Consider the following 19,047-nt stretch of genomic DNA (forward strand, 5'->3'; position numbering starts at 1 on the left):
AAATCCGGGAGAGAGGGACTCTAGAAGTTCCAGAGCTAGCCCAGTTCCAGGGTAGAACCCAGTGAGGTGGAGGGTTGGGTAGCATTCACAGAACCCAGAGACCAGGGAGGACATGGATCCATGACACCTCTCATCTTTTAAGAATTAAGATTTTGGTGTGTGGACCAAGGTGTATGTGAGGTCAGACGGCAACTTGGTGGATGTCAGTTTTCTCCTTCCACGAGTCCCTCATGAGACTTGAGGGCCTCTCTGGCCCTGGCTTTGGGTTTTTGAGACAGGGACTTAGATATCTAAAACCAGCCTCAAATATGTGTACCCAGAGATGACCTTAATCCCAAAGGATGCCAGGGTTGAGGCCGTATCTCCATGGTAGAGGGCTTATCTAGCATGTACAAGGTCCTGGATCCAATCCCCAGAACTACACAAGAAGAAAATAATAAAAGTTAAAAGAAGATAAATTGCATTAACTCAGGCTGGGATGACTGGCTAAATAACCTGTTACATAAAAGAAACATTGTCCAAATCAAGTGGGCTTCAGGAGCGCATACATGATCAGGTTGAAGTCAGCCCTTGAAGGTGGCTGGCTCACCCCTGAGTCTGCTCCTCTCCCTCCTTCTGTGTCCTGCAGCTCTAGATGAGTCATTTGCAGCCAGCAAGAATGAGTACAGTGGCGTAAGTCCTCCCCAGTTCAGCATGAGCTGTGCTCCTTGTATAATTCTTTTTGTAACTTCCTTTGTAAAGCAAGGTTTACATACAATGGCCTACCTGGTTCATTACTGTTTGCCTGTGCTCACATACCTAACTAAACCTCTAATATTGGTCTCGCCCTCTACTTCTTGCTGGTGGCTTCATAAAGTTCCAAGGACACTTTGCTAGATAAATAATAAATTGTTATTATTAATTTACATTTTTCTTAGGTGCCATAAAGGCTTCAAAAACTAAACTTGTATATAGTGTACATATTAATATGTACATGTCATATATCTTTTCTTCCCTTTTTTGTTGTGTTTTTGTTTAAGACACAGTTTCAAGTTGTCTAGGCTGACCTTGAACTCCTGACTCTCCTGCCTCAGCCTCCTGAGTACTGGGTTTACAGATGTGTACCACCATTCTTGGTGTTTATATTTTTAAATACACAGGAGCATTGGTCTTTAGCAAATAGTCGTTCTGTGCAACACTTCCAGTCTATATATTTAAAAAGTGAATTTTTTTAAAAACAAAATTACAATTTAGGTGAAAAGCCATTGATTCTACTCCCCTCCTCCCACAGTTTTCTCTTTCCAACCCATTAATTATGAAATAAACAGAACAAGTCTCTTTGCCATTTATATGAACAAATAAAACTCTGTGGCTTTCTTTAGGGAAAGAAATTATTAAACATAAAAATGAATATCCATTGAGAGGCTCTCCCTGTGACTGGAATATGAATGAATGACATAAATATATTTATCTTCAAAACACAAGCAAATTTCAAAATGTCTGAACATTTCAGGTTAGAGACATGGCTCAGAGGGTAGAGTGCTTGCTGTACAAGTGTGAGCATGTGAATTTGGATCCACAGATAACATGTAAGAACCCAGACCCGGTGGTGGTCACCTGTGATCCCAGTGCTGGGGAATGGAGACAGGAGCGTCCCTGGGGCTCACTGGCCAGACACTGCCAGCAACCAGTGAGCTTGAGAGTCAGTGAAAAGTCTGTTTCAGAATGTAAAGTGGAAAGCAGCTGAAGAAGGTGTCAACTTTTGACCACCACAGCCACATGCACACACGTGTCACACACATGTCACACACATGTCCACGCATGTATCTGTCCATCTGTGCTCACACACACAACAAATACCAAAGCATCTATAGTAGATGGTAATTAGAAATGTCTTAAAATTGAAGGAGATGCTCTATCCTCAGGCTTCAAACCCAGCACCCTAGGATAATACGATGTTGAGCTCTGTGAAATGAGAAAGATTCAGACAAGCATTACTGCATGATCTCTCTTACAACTGGGATCTGAAAGGTCAAGCTCACAGAGGACAGTGGTGTTGGCTGAGCCTAGGGGTGGGTGGTAAGGAGCTCCACTGGGGGACGTTGGTCAAAGTGTGCAGGTTTCTGACAGGAAGACCAGATGGTTTGTTTTATTTTGATTTTTTTTTTTTTTACAAAGACCTATTGCAAAGCAAAGTGACCACAGTAAATAACATACTATTTATCTCTAAATTGTTAAGGATTAATTTCAAATGTTCCTTCCATAAACAATGATAAATATATGAGACAGTGAATATGTTAATTAGCTTGAGTAACCAATCCACATTATATTCAAGTATGATAACATTACACTGTACCTAAAAGCATATGCCAATATGAAACAATTCTAATTGACCAATTAAAAACTTTTAAAAAATATTTATAAAAAAGTCGGGCGTGGTGCCGCACACCTTTAATCCCAGTACTCGGGAGGCAGAGGCAGGCAGATTTCTGAGTTCGAGGCCAGCCTGATCTACAGAGTGAGTTCCGGGACAGCTAGGGCTATACAGAGAAACCCTGTCTCGAAAAAACAAAACAAAACAAAACAAAACAAAACAAACAAACAAACAAAAAACTTTAAAAGAGTAAGAGAGTGTAAGAGGGTGAATATAATAAAAAATCTATTTAGACATGTATGAAATTGTCAAAGATTAAAAGTAAATAAGTAAACATTAAAAACTTAAACTCTGTGGTAGCTATATTGTACCTATAATTAAGCTATGTGGTACCTATAATTAAGAGGCTGAGACAGAGCTGGATCACACTACCCAAGGTCAAGAAAGGACCTCCTACCACTCTTCCAATGGCAGTGTTCAGCTTTCTGCGTAGGAGCAACTGTGGTCCAGCACTGGCTATATACCATGCCACACAACCTAAGTCCCTAAGGAAACCAGACTCAGTTTTACAAGTCTTTTGGTGTCTACCTGTTTTTTTTCAAGCATGTATCTAGTACACCCCCAAATCATACTAAACTCCCCTTCCAATCCTTGATTTCTCCCACCCCAGCCTCCTTCACGGACTGATCAGTACCTCTGACTGGCAGCCAAGCCAGCCCTCATCTTGTATAGGCCAGTGGTCACCAAGCGCCTGGATGTTGGGTTTCCTCTCCGGTGTCAACTGCACTGACATTGACCCGCCCCACTTTTGCTCTTACAGTAGTAACCAACAACTGGAAGGCCTTTCCTAAGCTTGGTGCTTCGGACCATAGGAGTATAATGTGTGGCCTTTAACCTGTAAGGCCTAGTGCCTAGCTCCTCAGGAGAACACAGCGGCCTTCAGTGTCTCCTTTATCTCTGTTGACCTCAGGCAGGAGCTGACCTTCCAGCATTCATTGTTCTAGGCGAAATCGTGAAGCACAGTGAACACCTCTGCTGGAGACTTAGCCAGAGCCTAAGCCAGTCAGGCTTGGGGAGGTTAAACAGTTTCCGCTATTCAGGTGAATACTGCGCCTGAGCCAAGCACAGGGACAGGATGGAGGGCCTGGGATTTTAATCCAGATCTTCATACTTGAAACTTCAGCTTCTTCCTCTTCAGTGAGACTAAGAGGGGACAGTAGATCTTTTAATAGCTATATCTGGAGAAAAAAAAATGGCACTCTGTAGCAATCTTTTTTTTTTTCCTTTTCTTTTCAAAGTAGGACATTAATATTTGGTGAAGTCATTGAAAACTTTTTTAAAAAGTTGAGCTGATCTTTATGAGTTCGTTCATTCATTACCCATTTCTTCAGAATATGTGCTAGACCCTGACTGAGATCTTGCAGAATGCAGAGTAAGCAAAGTGTTGAAGCCCTCCTGAGGTGGAACTCTGGGGAGCCAAGGTGATCAGCAAGAAATTGGTACTTACTGTCCACACTTGATACTAAATGCCATAGGAGATGGAATAAAGAAACAAACAGGACCTATTTCAGTTAAAGTGACCTTTAAACAGAAACTATAGATCTTTTAAGATCTTTTAGTTTCTAAAGTTGTCAAGACAGAGGAAATGAGCTTTAATGGGGGTAAAGAAGGGCTTGAATTCATCTTTCCTCACCCTTTATGCTCCTGAGTTATCAAAGAGCAGGCGCCTCTGTTTCTACGAATACAAATATTCTTAACACAGCAATGATTTTCTAAGTGTGTTGCACCCATGTGTTTATTTATTTTTTTTATGATTAGGAGTTACCATACACTTAATAGGTTTCAAAAGGGCAGACGTGGTGGCCCATGCCTACAATCCCAGCATGGGTGACATGGGAAGGAAAGGCACGAGTTAGGTCATCCTGGACCTACCCAATGAGTTCAAGGGTAGCCTGATCTACAGGAGACCATGCTGAAAAAGTAAAATACTATTAAAACTGATTTTAGAAAGTAGGAATCTTCTTCATGTGAACATCACATCGAGTTTATAAATAGATCCATCTCTGTATAGCAAGCCAGGAAGATCCTAAGCCAAGCCATATGAAGCAAGGATGGAGGATAACGGCTGGCTTTCAAATGGCTGAAGTGATTTGGTTTTGTGAGCTTAGTTTACCAGGAAACTTTTGGCTTATTCACTATTTAGAATTTGTTCTGGAGACCAGGAGCAGGCCCGAAGCATGGATCCCCAAGCAGATAAACAGTAGACACCGGGGGGGCAAGAGAGTCATCCGCTGTTAGAAGGAAATGAACAAGCTTGGAGAGGTTTCTAGCGTACATTCCAAAAGAGAATGAAGGAAGAAAAAGATGACTTTTGAATTAAAACACTGGGAGTTTCTGTATATACTTAAGAGCTGAGCCACTGCATGACACCCTATTTAATGAGTATACAACTCTGAAAATAATCTTTGAGGCCCAGACAATATTTAAAAACTCTGTCCTATTGTTATAATCTTGCCAATTCTTTTTCCTTAGCTTCTACACCCATCGTTGCTGATTGCCAGATTTTCAGATAATGGGAAATTGAACTCATTGTTAGCAATTAACTTGGAGAGATGAGTGATAAATACTGTTGACTGCTTGGGCAGCTCCATTGTCAATGTATTTTTACTGAGCTTCTAGTCTGTGTAAGGACACAGAATGGGAGCTGTGGGCAGTAGAAGGGAAAACAGACTTCATTCAAGTTTATGATAGCTTAGAAAGTGAGGTTGTGACATGGGACAAAGGCACAAAATCATGGCTTCCACTGCATTGTTCTCTGCTGTTTCTACAAAGGAAGGATCGGCTCCTCCTTTAGAGTCTGGCAAAGTGAGAGCTGGAGAAGGCTGAGGAGGAGAGTCCAGGTAATAGGAAAAGGAGAGAGGAAGTCAGAGTGTGGGTGGTGGACAAACTGAGGCTACGGCTCGCGACTGGTGGATTGTAAGGCTGGTGAGGGTGAGATGGAGACTCCAAGCCTGGGCTCAGTGGCAGCGCTGGGGTCAGGCTGGTAAGGGTGAGATGGAGACTCTGGGCCTGGGCTCAGTGGCAGTGCTGGGGTCAGAGCTGTAAAAGCCAAAGGCAGATAGGCTAAAGATGATCAACCTAATGCCAAGAGGGTGAATGTGAGTGACCACAGAACAGCAAGAGAAAGTTAAATATACCTAGGCTATTCAGTTACCAGAAAAGGAGGAGGAGGAGGAGGAGGAGAAAACAAATAAACAAACAAATCAGTTTCTCCTACTTTTACCTGAATGCTAAAATCAAACAACTAAAACCAAACCAAAACAAGAAGACCTAGAAAAGAACAACTATGAGCTGCTTAGCATAACCAGCTTGGATTACAGTGTCAATGAGGGAGGGGAGAATGGGGGAACGGAGAGGAAGAGGAAGAGGGGGAGGGGGAGGGGGAGGGGGAGAGGGAGGGGGAGAGGGAGAGGGAGAGGGAGGGGGGAGAGAGGGGGGAGAGGAAGGGGGAGAGGGAAGAGACAGTGAAAGATAAAGAGACAGAGAGAGGGACACACACACACACAGAGACAGAGACAGAGAGAGGACTAATGGGGGTGCATGGGCCAGGAAGAGACTCTTTGGTGTGGTACCCCATGCCACTGAGCAATGCTTGGAGAAGCCCTGCTGAATGAGCCTCAGCGTTTTAGAGTTATAGGGCCTTTGAGTGGGATTTCTTTCCAACTTTCTGAGAGACAAGAAATATGTACTTCAGTGAGGAGGGAGAGGGTGGAGCACTTTACTCACTTCTAGAGTCAGGGTCTCTCTCATGTTTCCCAGGCTGGCCTTGAATTCCCGGACTTAGGTGAGCCAACAGGTGTGTGCTACAGTGCCCGCTGTCCTATTGTTTACTAATTTGTGTCCTAACTTGTTCCAAATCAGGAAATTAAAACAAGACACTGAGGAATTTGAACATAATCTAGCTGCCACGTATTACAGCGTTACTTGAGAAAAGGTCTCACTATGTAACCTAGGGTGGCCTGGAACTTTTCACCATGCCTCAGCCTCCCAAGGCTGCACTGTCACACCTGGTTCAGTTCTGGGCCCCCTTTGCCTTTGGTCATTACAGTCATTACTTATTTGTATGGGGCAAGGAGTACAGAAGACACATACGTGGGGGTCAGAGGACAACTTGATAGAGTTTGTCTGTTCTTGTTCTGGACTCTTGATAGAAGGGCTGTCCTCTTCTCTTTGTTCCGAAAACAGCCAACTAACTGTAAGATAGGTATGCATTTGACTATAGTCTGGTGTGGAGTGCATGCCTGTATTCTTAGTACTCAGGAGGCTTAGCCAGGAGTATTCCTTATAGGTCAAGTTTACCATTGTGACTTGTACCAATGTGTCAAGTCTTACCCATTCTCTAAAAAAGAATAGGTTGGATTCAGTTGGTCTTAGTCTGGGGCAGGGGAAATCATACATGAAATAAGATGAAAATATAAAATAATAAAAGTAATGAAGAAAATACACACTGGTCATTGATTAAGAAAATGTAAGCTTGGTGAGGCGTGGATAATCTCAGCACTCAGGAGGTGGAGGCAGGAAGAGCAGAAGTTCCATGGCTATGTAACAAGTTGGAGCTTAGCCAAGGTTAGCTGAGCCTGTCTAAGATAAGGACTGTTTTATATTTAAGTCTGTGCCACTGGGTTCTAAGAATGATGAGTTAGTAAGGAGAGGTGACAGTTAACCACGAGGCAGGGTTAGGGTAGAGCTGGTAGCGGGCTTGTCAAGCGTGCACTTAACCCCGGCACTGCATAAAAAGAAAGGTGGAGGTGTACTCCTATAATCCCAGCACTTAGGAAGCAGAGGCAGGGGGATCACCGGTTCAGCCCAGTGCCATCCTCCACCGCACAGAAAGCTTGGGCTACTAGAGATCCGGCTTCACAAAACAAACAAAAATCTGCACCATCCACTTCCTGGAGGCCATGGGGGATAGCTGCCCTTTGGGGGTGAGCAGGACTTGAGTTGCCTGAGGCTGGGGGTTCAGGCAGGGACCTGTAAGGACTGAGGTCTTTAGGTGAGCTGCACATGACTTGTAGATGAGGACTCTGAGGGATGAGGTAACAGTATTAGTGGCCACAGGGTATCACTGGCCCTCAGGGTACACTGACTATGACCCATGTGTTTCTGAAGTTAGAGATTTTCCAAACTTTGTCTCTGATTCCCAGCTTCTGGAGTCTGCTCACTTGGGCAATGGTGGGAAGGTACAATCACTCTGAAGACTGCATTTTACTGTTTTCCTAGCAGCCCCCAAAGTGCCAAAGGCAGATCCAAATTGGATGCCGTTTTATCGGAATGATGAAAAACCTTCTCCCAGGAGAGGCAGCAATAACCTGCTTTCCCCTCTCACCTAGAATAGGCCCTGGTGGCTGATGAGCTATTTTACAAAGTGCATGGACTCAGCCACCTCATTTGGGACTTGCGAGACCTGAAATTTCTCTGCTTCAGCAGATGGGGTAATTCCCCAGGACGACTGACTGACTACTTAGTTTCCCCCAATTGATCTCCACCCCTGTCTCTGCAAACAGGCTTTTCCTGGCTGGAGGAAACTTTCTCTGGAGGCCAGGACTGTCCCTCTGAATATCTCTAAGGGTCTTTAGTTGTTCTTCTTCACTTGCAGGTGGCCTTACCAGGTGCGATGTCACTTTGTTTTTTATTTAAATTGATGGTTTGTTTGTTTGTAACAGAGTCCCACTATGTAGCCCTGGCTGGTCTGGAACGTACTATATAGATCAGGTTGGCCTTGAACTCACAGAGATCTCCCATGGGCTGGAAGGAAAGGCATGAGCTTTCCCTCTCACTGAGAGCCCCTGAGAGGCTTCTCCTTAGCTGAGTCCAGCTGGGCAACATGTTTGAGAGACAGAGACAGAAAAAAATCTAGTCAGGGTAGAAAGAGCCACAGAACCTTCCTGCCAGAACCACAGCTCAGGAAATACCCAGGCTATCAAAAGCCACTCTGACACACTCAGGTATACCAAGCAACAACAAGAGACAGAGGGGCCCCCGGAAGAAGGGCCTGAGTTTTGATGAGTTGTGTTATCTCACACGAGGCTTAAACATGTACTCATTCACCTCAGAGCAGGCACTGGCCGTGAGAGAGCAGGCCGTCACGCTTCTCTTCCTGCCAGGTCTTGACACATCAACTCAGCCAAATTACCCAATCCCAAGTAAGCAAGATAATAACGTGGCAATGGAGTAGCTCGGAGGACCAATGGCCGTTCACATTCTGATATAAGGAAGATCTGTGCTCCTGAGCTAAGGAATGGTCCGCTCTGAGTGCTTTCTCTAGATTCCCGCTGGCTCTGGACACACCAGGGCTGTGGTGGGGAACCAGAGTTGGTTTGGAAAGTGAGAGTTGTCTAGGAGTCCTGCTGACTCTTGGTTCTTCAAGCCCGTTGCTGGGTGCAGGCTTTCTCTTAGGGGAACTTTGCGCTGCTGATAGAATAAAATAGTTTTGTTTTCCTCGCCAGTCTATCCACTAAGTTTTGGTATTGGGAAACAAACCCAGGACCCGCACTTGACCCCTGAATGACTCTTCTAATCATTATTTTGAATGGCATCTGTAGTAAATACCATGTTTCTCATAGTCTGCTGGGTGAAAATTCACATTGCTTTCTCAGATTTTTTTTTTTTTGAGAGCACCTGAGGCCCTTTGGGGAGTGTGGTTGGAGCGGGGAGGAGGTTGAGTGCTCTCACCTGAGGAGCCCGATGTGTAGTCAAAGCTAGCTATATATTTGGTGATTCAGTTTTGACATAGGCGTAAAAAACACATTATCTTTGAGATGCCTTCATTTATGCATTTAGAAAATTCCCATGTATGAGTGCTTTGCCTGCATGCATGTCTATGTAACTCACTCTGCGCCTGACGCCCACAGAAGCCAGGAAAGGAGTCAGATTACCTGGGCCTCGAGTTACATGTGACTTGAGCTACCACGTGGGTGCTGGGAATTGAACCTGGGTCCTCTGAAAGCAGCCAGCCAGTGCTAACCCATCTCTTCAGCCCTCATGACAGCGTTGTTTAAACCCCGTGTACTTACACACTGTGAGATTTGTTTTCTCTCATTAGGTGACTTCCAGGGGTCACATTATACTTCTTGCTTCCTTTTATTATGTTGATTACAGAGTTATATGAACAGACTTATAAAGATATTCTAGAGCAAATTATATTTGTCACAGTACTATCCGTTGTTTATGGTATTTTATTTAAGATACGTGAGAATTCATCATCTTAGAGTAGATTTAATATCAGAATCCTAAAACGACCTCAGTGGTTTACATATTACATCTTACTTGCAGGAGATTATATACAAGTCATTGCTATCTCTAAGACTTTCCTAGGATATTATTTGGACTTTATTTGAAAGGATCGATAACGGACCGTCCTTTTCTCCCCCCCCCCATACTCCCCTCCTTTCCTCTCACTTCCCTTCCCCTCCCCTCCTCTTCTCAGAGTGTTGTGATGTTGCCTGAGCTGACCTTGAACTCAAAAAGCCTTCTGCTTCAGCCTCCAGAGGGTTGAGATTGCAGGCGTGTGACCCCGAACCTGGCTTACCCTCCTTTTGGTCCTTCCCACAGATATTTGTTCTGCTTAATTTCTTTTCAGCTTTTAAAGGAACCAATTCTCCAATGTCTAGAATGCAGCCCATCTCGCCACCTAACTTTTACTTAGTGTCAGGTGTGCTGGTGTGACAGGCTGAGTGAGAAGAATTCCAAGTTTATGGCTAATCGGGGCTACTTAATGGGGCTCTGTCTGAGGATACACAAACAAGTGAAGTTATCTGTCAGAAAGTACACACTGCATTTCATCAGCCCAGTTCGGTGTTCTTTGAGTTGTCAGCCACAGTCCCCTCCTTGTGTGTGTGTGTGTGTGTGTGTGTGTGTGTGTGTGTGTGTGTGGTGGTAGTGGCGGGGGAGCATGCATCTACGGTACACTATGTGAAGGTCAGAGGACAAATTGCTGGAATTAGGTCATCAGGCATCATTACCAGCTGCCTCAGTGCCCCAACCGCTCTTCCTCCTCTCCTTTTCCCTCAGTCTTTCCCTCATCACTCAGTCAGGCTCCCTCGCTTTTTAAAATCATCTACTCAATCTGTTTTACTCAAAGACCTAAAAGTAGTTGGGAGGCTGAGGCAAGAGGGCTGCTCTGAGTTTGATGCCATCGTGGGCCCCAAGTCGAATTCCAGGCCAGCCAGATCTTCATGGCAAGATCTTTTCTCTCTCAAAACAAAACAACCATAAACCAGAAATCAAGTAGTACAGAGTCCACAAAGGAATCAATGCTTTATCTCTTTTTATTTACTTATTTATTTTGCTGTGCTTTTTTTTTTTTAAGGGTAGTTGCTGTGGCATGAAGCAATTAAACCCAGAAAACTAGAAAACTAACCGCCATGTGAGGTGGTACGGCTTGTGTAGGGAGGGCACGCTCTGAGGTGAGGCTCAGTCTGTGGGAAATGACTGGGGGTAAACACTGTGCCCACTGATGACCAAGTACAATGTTTCTGACTTTGCGTTAAAAATGATGACACACAAGCCAGTGTTACTCATCATCAAGTGACGTTGATTTTAGCTGACATAGGGACAAATGAACACCAATGCATGCTTCGCACAATGTCTTCAGTAGTTGTTGGACATCACAGAGGTTATATAGACTTTCCTTTCTGATCATGTCTGCAGGCTTTGTTCTGATGAATTATTTAAGTTTTGGGGAAATATTTCCTTGGCACCCTTCCCCCAACACAGAAAGTTCTTGTTCTACTAAATTAGAAATATGCACTGAAGACCCATTCAGCAAAGGACACTGAAGTGGAGATTAACTCAAGTCTGCTTTCAATTAATTTCAATTCCCTGAAGTGCCAACATTTCCATTTTGGTCCCAGCAGTAATTGGAAAGTAATAGGCAAGCCTGAGTTTTTGTAATTGTACGTGTATGTAGGGAAGGAGGGTGAGTATTCTAGGTCACCCTGGGGGAGGGGCAGGAGAGCCCGCGGTCTTCTTCAGATCCCTGTTAATTTTACAGTGTAGTTCTTCAGCTAATTTCATGACAGTCCGGCCTTCCCTTTTCAGATGCAATTTTCCAAGTTTCTGTTTCCCTATATTTACAATTTTATAACCTTTGCTTTTGAAGAGCAGAAACAGATTTTAAAAAGAAAATCCTTCACAGTCAGCTATTGGATGGATCACAGGGCCCCCAATGGAGGAGCTAGAGAAAGTACCCAAGGAGCTAAAGGGGTCTGCAACCCTATAGGTGGAACAACAATATGAACTAACCAGTACCCCAGAGCTTGTGTCTCTAGTTGCATATGAATCAGAAGATGGCCTAGTCGGCCATCACTGGGAAGAGAGGCCCATTGGACTTGCAAACTTTATATGCCTCAGTACAGGGGAACGCCAGGGCCAAGAAGTGGGAGTGGGTGGGTAGGGGAGTGGGTGTGGGTGTGGGGAGGGCATGGGGGACTTCTGGGATAGCACTGGAAATGTAAATGAAGAAAATACCTAATTAAAATAAAATAAAAAAAAGAAAATCCTTTCCAAAAATTATAAGATTGGAATCAAACAAATGCAGGTATTGTGTGAGGGGGACCCAGAGGGGGACCCCAGGACCCTGAAGCTTCTGCTTAGCCCCTCAAAGCACTCAAGAAAGCCTGGTGGAGCCAGAGCTTAGTTGGGTAGAGCACCTTGCTTGCAGAAAAGACCTGCATTTAGTGCTCAGCACCACAGAAACTGGACATGGTGGCACGTGCTTATAATCCCAGCACTTGAGAGCTAGAATCCGGAGGATCGGAAGTTCAAGGGCAACTTCAGCTACATATGAGTCACCCTAGAGAGACGTGTCAGTAGACCTGCACAACCACAGGGACGCGAGTTCCAATCCTAGCACTCTTGTAATGAGCTGGGCATGGTCTCACAAGCCTGTAACCCCAGCATTCTGGGCATGGGGGGTGGCTGGAGACATATCTGTGGCTTGCTGGCTGCCAGCCTGGCAGAAAAACAGAAGCTCCAGGTTCAAGGACAGCCATAAAGGAGGACAACTGATGGTTTCCTCCAGCCTCTGTCTTAGCATTCACACATTGGCTCATGCATCCATACACAGACATGTACATAACACACACATGCGCGCGTGCACACACACACACACACACACACACACAGCTGGGAGACAGAGACACAAATAAGGACAGAGTTAGAAAGACATGGGCAGAGATCAATCCTGGAGATTTCAAAGAGTGTAGGTTGAAAATCATGACTTTATATACAGATCTGCATGAGCAAGAGATCGGCCAACATTTTCTAAAGCTTTAGCAGTATTTCCTCAAAGACCTGCCAAGCCCCAGATGTGTATTTTAAAGGCTACCACTGCAATTTTGGAGATGCAAGGAAAGGTAGATAAAGGGAGTGTGCAGGCCACGTAGACTGGTAAGGGACATTTATTATTTCATGGTAGACAATGATTCAAAGACTATCAAAGTCAGAGTATGGAATCCCAGGGAACTAGGGACAAGCACTTGCTTCAGCCTTAACCCACATTCAATTCCTAACATCACATTAATTAATTAATTCCTGGGCTCCGAGAGGAAGGGATTCTCAGTACAGAATGGGTAACTTACAACAAGAAAGATCTCAAGAAAGATCTGGAATTGCCAGAAGACATTTTCTAGAAAAGTCCTGCTACTTTCCCATAGAATCTTGCTTATCCCTGTGGAATCTTGCTTATTTTCCCCTCCAAATGTGCTTTCCAGTCTACATTCTTCATTAATAGGAGCACACACTTGAGTGTAGAAATTCTCTCCAGGAGAGTTGGGTGTGATGGTGTGTGTCTGTGATCCCAGAAAGTTGGGTTGAGGCAGGGGAATCATGAGTTAGAGATCAGCCTAGGAAACACAAGACCTTATCTCAGAAAAAAAAAATTCCTTCTGCAAATCTTGCTTCTATAAAAGGAATGGTACAGTTATTTTTTTCCACCCATGGTGACAGTGATGCCCAGTTAACTAAGATGGAAGGAGGGGAGGCAACCACATTTCACTTTGTGTAGCAGTCAACCCTGTTGACACTAAGGGGAAAAAAAAATAACAGGAGCAGTCATGGCTCCTCCTGCCATTTCTTAACTTACGATCCTATTGTTTATTATTAATATTATTATTGTTTTGTTGTTAAGAATGGGTCTCATATAGCCCAGGCTGGCCTGCTATTCTATCTGTAGCCAAATGATGACCTTGAACTTGTGATACTCCAGCCGTTTTACCGCTCAGTTCTGGGGTCTCAGGGGTGCTTTCACCTGGTTTGTAAGGCACTGGGGATCAAACACAGAGCGTTGTGAGCAGTAGGAAAACACTCCACCAACTGAGCTACAGGCCCAGGCATAGAAGACAGTCTAAATGGTCCTAAATAGAGATGTTTTCTTTCCACACTATTAGTAAAACTAATTCTGAAAACCCTAGCAGCTGCTATTAGGTGAGACAATTAAGTCATTAGTGTGAAGGTACTGAGGTTAGACTGGAAGTATGGCTCAATGGCAGAGTCCTCGTCCAGAAGCTGCGAGCCCTTGGATTCCATGTCTAACATCTCAAAACAAACGGGAAAAAAAAAAAAGGATAAAAATCACCTAGTAACTACTTCTATGACTTTCAGCTAAGATCTGTAAGAATCACTTAATAAATATTTTACATTTTACATAAATGATGAAGGAATTTAGTATGATAGGTGGATGTAAAAATAAATACACAAAAAATAGAGACTACACAGCCAGCTATATAAAAACGGGGGAAATGTCATACAAAATATTTATAGCGAAGAAGACTTAGAAAGTACTTCCACACTTAAACGTGCGGGGTCGTTGGCGTGAAGACATGGCTCTGGTGTAAGAGCACTTGCTGTTCTTCCAGAGGACCTGGGTTCAGCTGTACCTCTTTTTTCCAGGGGATCTGACAACCTCTTTGATGTATGTGAGAAGTGGGCACACATGTAATACATATGCATATGTGGAAGAGAACTACATCTACATAAAGCAAAATAGATAAGCCTTCAAAATGTCCCAGCATCTTGACCACACATGGTGGTTCATACTTGTAATTGAAGCACTTGGGAGGTCAAGGCATGAGGGTACCATGGGCCTGAGGGCAGACAAGGGTTATCCCAGGCCAGCCTGGGCTACATTGTGAAACCTTGTCGCAAAAAACCAAAAACCTTAAAAAAAAAAAAAGGTACAGATTTATAACAGAAAAACCATGAAACCGTCTTGAAAACCTGGAAAGAACTGAAGTGCTCTTGAATAGAATTTTGTTTGTTTGTTTGTTTGTTTGTCTGAGACAGAGTTTCAGAATGTAGTCTTGACTGGCCTGGAATGTGCCATATAGATCAGGCTGGCCTTGCACTCATAGAAATCTGCTTGTCTCTACCTACAAAGTGCTGGGAGTAAAGCTATGTGTCACCATGTCCAGCTTGGATAAGATTTGGAAAAAGAAAAATTCCTGTTCTCCCAGTTAACATAAAAATCTGGCACAATTTCAGTGAGAACTTCTTTTTTTTTTGTCATGGGTAAAATGTTTTTGCACTTCATTTGCTTATATGATAAAAGAAATACCAGGAAGAACAAGTTATAAAAAAAGAACAATAGCTTATCTTACCAAATATTTTTTAAAGATTTAATTTTTTCTTTTTTTTAAATGTTATTTGTTTATTATTATTTGTACAAGTACACTGTAATTGTCTTGAGACACACACCAAAAGAGGGCATCAGATCCCATTACAGATGGTTGTGAGCCACCATGTGGTTTCTGGGAATTGAACTCAAGACCTTTGGAAGAGCACAGTCAAAGCTCTTAACCGCTGAGTCATCTCTCCAACCCTAAAGATTTAATTTTTTAAAAAGATTTATTTATTTATTATATGTAAGTACATGACAGCTGTCTTCAGACACTTCAGAAGAGGGCGTCAGATCTCATTATAGATGGTTGTGAGCCACCATATGGTTGCTGGGATTTGAACTCAGGACCTTCAGAAGAGCAGTCAGTGCTCTTAACCACTGAGCCATCTCTCCAGCCCCTAAAGATTAATTTTTATTATTTTAAATCTGGTATAAGTATTATTGTGTGTGTGTATGTGTGTGTGTGTGCACTTGTATGCCTGCGCGCAGGTAAATGCTGGATCCAGCAGAGGACAGAAGCACTGTATTTTCTGAAATTAGAGTTTCAGATGGTTGTGAGCCACCAGCTGTAGTGCTGGGAACTGAGTTCAGGTCCTCCCAACTTCTGAGCCATCTCTCCAGCCCCTTATCAATTTTTCTTTTTCTCTCTCTCTTTTTTTTTAATGATAATGGATCATTAGATTTATTGTTATTTATTTATTTATTTATTTATTTATTTATTTATTTATTTATTATATGTAAGTACACTGTAGCTGTCTTCAGATACTCCAGAAGAGGGAGTCAGATCTCGTTACGGATGGTTGTGAGCCACCATGTAGTTGCTGGGATTTGAACTCCAGACCTTCGGAAGAGCAGTCGGGTGTTCTTACCCACTGAGCCATCTCACCAGCCCCAATTTTTCTTAATACACTAATGACTACAAGCTTTCATTTGGAAGCAGGGATACACAGATACATAGATACATAGATGCATAGATGCGTAGAGATACATAGATACATAAATAGGTGATACATACATAGATACACATAAAAGAAAGAGGCCTCAATAGATTTCAGGGAATATGGAAATTTAATGTTACAAAATTGAAATTCCAGTTCCATAAAGAAGAAAGATGGCCCCCTTAACCTGTGCAAGGACAAGCTTTACGTCTAGAAGATAAGGAAGTAGACTGGTCCCCTGTCTCACACATAAAACCAAACTCTAGATGATTCAATCACTTAAAAAAGAAAGAAAGGAAGGAAGGAAGGAAGGAAGGAAGGAAGGAAGGAAGGAAGGAAGGGAGAGAGAGAGAGAGGGAGGGAGGGAGGGAGGGAGGGAGGAAGGAAGGAAGGAAGGAAGAGAGAGAGGAAGGAAGGAAGGAAGGAAGGAAGGAAGGAAGGAAGGAAGGAAGAAAGTAAGAAAAAGAAAGAAAGAAAGAAAGAAAGAAAGAAAGAAAATAAGAAAGAAAGAAAAAAAGAAAGAAAGAAGTATCCCAAGGAAAATTTAGAGGAAAATATAATCTTGCAATCTTCAGAGAGCTTTAAAGTGAATTCAAGGAACCTAGCAGAAATTAGGAAAAAAGAGTAGCTTGCTCTTTTTAGAGTGAATTCTAAAACAAGTTTCAATAACCAAAGTGATTAGGAAAAAAAAACAAAAATGTGGCACTGGAGCACTGACTCAGCAGTTCAGAGTGCTGGCTACTCTTCAGAGGGCCCTGGTTTGATTCCCAGCACCTATATGGTTACAACTATCTGCAGCTCCATTTCTAGGTGACTCAATATTCTCTTGCCTCTATGGGCACTGAACATATGTGGTACACAGACATACATGCAGGCAAAACACTCACACAGGTGGAATAAAATAAAAATAATTTAAAAACTAATGCATGTAATCCTCTCTATTATATAGTGTTTTCTCTAACTGATATGTAAAAAGCAAACTGTCAACTCAGAGGAATACCTGATCTACAAAGCAACAAAGCCACCGCTCCAGTAAGGACAGTAAGGTCAGACATTCATTCAGCAGCTTGGCAGTCAGCAGAGATAACGTAAACAGCACTTGTCACCATCTGCCTGACTGAGAAGAACTAAAAACTGTTATGTTTCCTATTGGCCAGATTGATGCAAAAGAAAAGATGCACACATCTGTTAAGATTGCTTGCATGCCAGAGTGCTCACAACTGTCTACAGTGCCAATTCCAGGGCCTCTAGCACCCTCCTCTGGCCTCAGCCACCACATACAGACACACAAATCAAAACAAATCTTAAATCCACCACCACAGAAACTCTGTGTCCTGAGGCTTTTCCTGGGGGCCCTGTTTGCAGTGGCAAAATAATGCAAATAAAGGGAATGCCTAACATTGTATGAATGGTCAACACGGTTGGTTCAGACTACGGAGTATCAGACGGCCAATAAGATAGATATAAACGAATAATTCTAGAGACATCTCTGTGATCCATTAAGTGAGAATGGTAAAGTATATAGAAAGGTAGAAAAGGAGTCTTCAGCAGCAGTCTCGTCTCACACACACACACACACACACACACACACACACACACACACACACACACACGAGATATACTATAGATACGTTTGGATGTGATCATGTGAAGAAAGGCATGAAAGAGCAGCAGAGATCGATGTTGGTAGGGAAGAGGGAAGAAATGAGTGCAGTAAAAGCGAGTGTAAATAATAGCAATCCGACCCTGAAATTAGATAAAATGCTTTGTTACAAAGAAAGAGTAAATGGTAGCTAAGAAAAGCCCTATGGTATCTATGGACAAGGTGAGCAAAATTGATGGTCGCTATTCAAATAGAGGCGTGCTGTGTGTTCCCACTGTACTTTCCAGTTTTGTTTTGTTATTTTTGAACCACGGCACTGACTTTTATTAGGGGCTTCATTACAGTTAAATCTCTAGGAATGAGGGAGTCCTAGCTAGTGGGCACCAAAACCCATGGAGCCTCCTCAGATCAGATCTCGTGGAGAATGACCGGCTTCGGTTCTTTGGTAAGATTGCTGTCCCGCTCCAAGTATAGAATAGTATATTCGGCCCCACAGGCTAGTAGGAAGGGAAAGTCTGCCCCACCTAGAACATGGAAACCATGAAGGCCAAGAACCCGAAGACCTGTTTACACATGACATTCTATGAGACAGGTGTAGGAGAGGTGTCCCCACAATTCCTTATATGCACCCAGTCACCTTCGTTCAGCCTTGGGTCTGGGTGAATCCATTTGCACATGGAACCCTCTCATGCTAGGAGCCACCAGAGAACTTCAGTAGTCACTTCTGCATACAGCTCATATATTATACTTGGCAGCCAGGGCCTGTTCTTCTGGGGACAGAGGATACCGCTCTGGCAGCAGGTCACATGGAAGGCTGTCTGTGCCCCCAAGTGGCGCTAGGCCACAGGTTGCCCTTTGCAGCCACCAGATTCTCAGGGCTGCAGCCTCAGCCACTCCTGTCTTCTTCACCTTCTTCAGCTCTAGGCTGTGTGGTTGGTTATGTGTGTGTGTGTTGTATGTATGCATTTTGCCTTTGTAATTAACTAAATAGAACAAGATTTCTAACTTCTGTTGATGAAACACACACACACACACACACACACACACACACATACAAATCTTGAAATCAGTGGCCATACAAATTTGTATCTGTGAGTTTTCTGACACCGTAGCTCTGATATACACACATTTTCATCTTAGGACATGAGGTTTTGCTTGCTTGCTTGCTCCCAATTACTTACAGGTTAGATAACTAAATCCACAGAAGTAGCAATTTGGCTTTGCATATTTAAAGATTTTTTTTTCACATAGGGATTAATGCCATATTCATCAAACCTTTTAGGTATGGGAGGCTAGGAGAACCTGGCACTGTCAGCCTCCATAGTGGGAGGTTCATAAGACGGTGGAATTGAGCCAACACAAGAAAGGGTTAAAATACCAAAAGGGAGAGATGCAGAATGGCTAAGTGAGGCCCAGCCTTTGCATTCCCTACTTGTATTGGATTGCATTCTGAACTTGCATCTTCGAGTTGTGAGGT

General features: G+C 43.3%; 1 protein-coding gene across 25 annotated transcripts in view; it reads left to right on the plus strand.

The window, feature by feature from the left end:
• Arhgef33 (Rho guanine nucleotide exchange factor (GEF) 33) overlaps positions 1-19,047 on the plus strand; it is a 126,575-nt gene that overhangs the window by 8,486 nt on the left and 99,042 nt on the right. The gene's annotated exons all lie outside the window — the stretch shown is intronic.

This window comes from Mus musculus, chromosome 17 (genome assembly GCF_000001635.26).
Source record: "Mus musculus strain C57BL/6J chromosome 17, GRCm38.p6 C57BL/6J".
In the NCBI taxonomy this organism is placed as follows: Eukaryota; Metazoa; Chordata; class Mammalia; order Rodentia; family Muridae; genus Mus; species Mus musculus.